This window comes from Palaemon carinicauda, chromosome 12 (genome assembly GCF_036898095.1).
Source record: "Palaemon carinicauda isolate YSFRI2023 chromosome 12, ASM3689809v2, whole genome shotgun sequence".
Classification (NCBI taxonomy): domain Eukaryota; kingdom Metazoa; phylum Arthropoda; class Malacostraca; order Decapoda; family Palaemonidae; genus Palaemon; species Palaemon carinicauda.
Window position 1 is genome coordinate 133,501,537 of NC_090736.1, and position 2,413 is coordinate 133,503,949.

Genomic DNA, 2,413 nt, shown 5'->3' on the forward strand with positions numbered 1-2,413 from the left:
TGTTCAGTGGCTACTTTCCTCTTGGTAAGAGTAGAAGAGACTTTTTAGCTATGGTACGCAGCTGTTCTCGCAGAAAGACACTCCGAAATCATACCATTGTTCTTTACTCTTGTGTAGTGCCATAGCCTCTGTACCAAGGTCTTCCTCTGTTTTGGGTTAGAATTATCTTACGTGAGGGTACTCTCGGGTAAAATATTCGATCTGTTTTCTCTTCCTGTGCTTTTACTTTTTAAATGGTGTGTTGCGGAGTCTTAATTGAAGGACCATGGCTGCCTCTTTGTTTATCAAGAGGTTGCTTTTTCCGTATTTGTTTCTTTGTCTTCCTCACAAGTATACATTTTCAAAGTTCAAATGGCTTTCCTGGAGGGTATTTAGCCTTGCATGGTGTGTCAGCTCTGCCATGTTGAACAATTTTAGCCGTCATTTTATCATTAGTCTATGCGTTATATATTTCTGTACATAATGTTTTTTTATCATTATTGTTAAGTTTGTTTATAAGTCTGATGAATTGTTTTTATTGCTATTAATTCTTATCCTGTCTGGAGACATTGAGCAAAACCAGGGACCATTACACCCTAGACTTCGCTAGTGGCGTCTACTATGTTGCAATATTCGAAGACTGCATGCCAATATGACATTCTTTCATGCTCAGTAACTTTGGTGTCTCACGGGAGGCAATCTTCTGAACTGCTTTCTACTGGAGTCAGCAATTTACCGCCCAGAACGCTGGAGAAAAACCAACCACAGCTCAGTAACTTTGGTGTCTCACGGGAGGCAATCTTCTGAACTGCTTTCTACTGGAGTCAGCAACTTACCGCCCAGAACGCTGGAGTAAAACCAACCACAGCTCAGTAACTTTGGTGTCTCACGGGAGGCAATCTTCTGAACTGCTTTCTACTGGAGTCAGCAACTTACCGCCCAGAACGCTGGAGAAAAACCAACCACAGCTCAGTAACTTTGGTGTCTCACGGGAGGCAATCTTCTGAACTGCTTTCTACTGGAGTCAGCAACTTACCGCCCAGAACGCTGGAGAAAAACCAACCACAGCTCAGTAACTTTGGTGTCTCACGGGAGGCAATCTTCTGAACTGCTTTCTACTGGAGTCAGCAACTTACCGCCCAGAACGCTGGAGAAAAACCAACCACAGCTCAGTAACTTTGGTGTCTCACGGGAGGCAATCTTCTGAACTGCTTTCTACTGGAGTCAGCAATTTACCGCCCAGAACGCTGGAGAAAAACCAACCACTGCTCAGTAACTTTGGTGTCTCACGGGAGGCAATCTTCTGAACTGCTTTCTACTGGAGTCAGCAACTTACCGCCCAGAACGCTGGAGAAAAACCAACCACAGCCCACCTGGTGAGGCCATCCAGAGCCCCTGTGAGTCTCATCCCCATGGAACAAACCTCTGTAGAAAGGAATGGGTTACTCTGAATCGAGCTAGAGTTGGAAGCACTGGAGACAATCTTCAAAAGTGGGGTCTGGCCCCTTCTGCCAGTAATTTTGAACCGGGATGCCATTCCTAGGGCAAGGGGAAATGACGGTGTATATTAGGACTGAATACCGTGCTTCGATTGTCTTCTTACCATTATGGCACCAGTCACCCGTTGAGATACCACCGCTAGAGAGTTATGGGGTCATTTGACTGGCCAGACAGTACTACATGGCATCCTTCTCTCTGGTTACGGGTCATTTTCCCTTTGCCTACACATACACCGAATAGTCTGGCCTATTCTTTACAGATTCTCCTCTGTTCTCATACACATGACAACACTGAAATTACCTAACAATTCTTCTTCACCTAAGGGGTTAACCACTGCACTGTAATTGTTCAATGACTACTTTCCTCTTGGTAAGGGTAGAAGAGACTCTTGAGCTATGGTAAGCAGCTCTTCTAGGAGAAGGACACTCCAAATTCTAACCATTGTTCTCTAGTCTTGGGTAGTGCCATAGCCTCTGTACCATGGTCTTCCACTGTCTTGGGTTAGAGTTCTCTTGCTTGAGGGTACACCCGGGCACACTATCCTATCTAGTTTCTCTTCCTCTTGTTTTTTTTAAAGTTTTTATAGTTTATAAAGGAAATATTTATTGTAATGTTACTCTTCTGAAAATATTTTATTTTTCTTTATTTCCGTTCCTCACTGGGATATTTTCCCTGTTGGGGCCCCTGGGCTTATAGCATCCTGCTTTTCCCATTTGGGTTGTAGCTCAGCAACTAATAGTAATAAGATACAAGAAGATGATAGAAAGGCTGCTTTTGTTATTGTTGTTGAATTCAACGCTCGCCATAGGGAGTGGTTAAATTAATTTTCTGCTACGGATCGTCTGGCTTCTGAGCTTTGGCCTTGGTAACTACATTCATAACATATGTTACTATGCAGATATTTGAGAAGTCCTTAATTAAAAAGTAGTTAAGT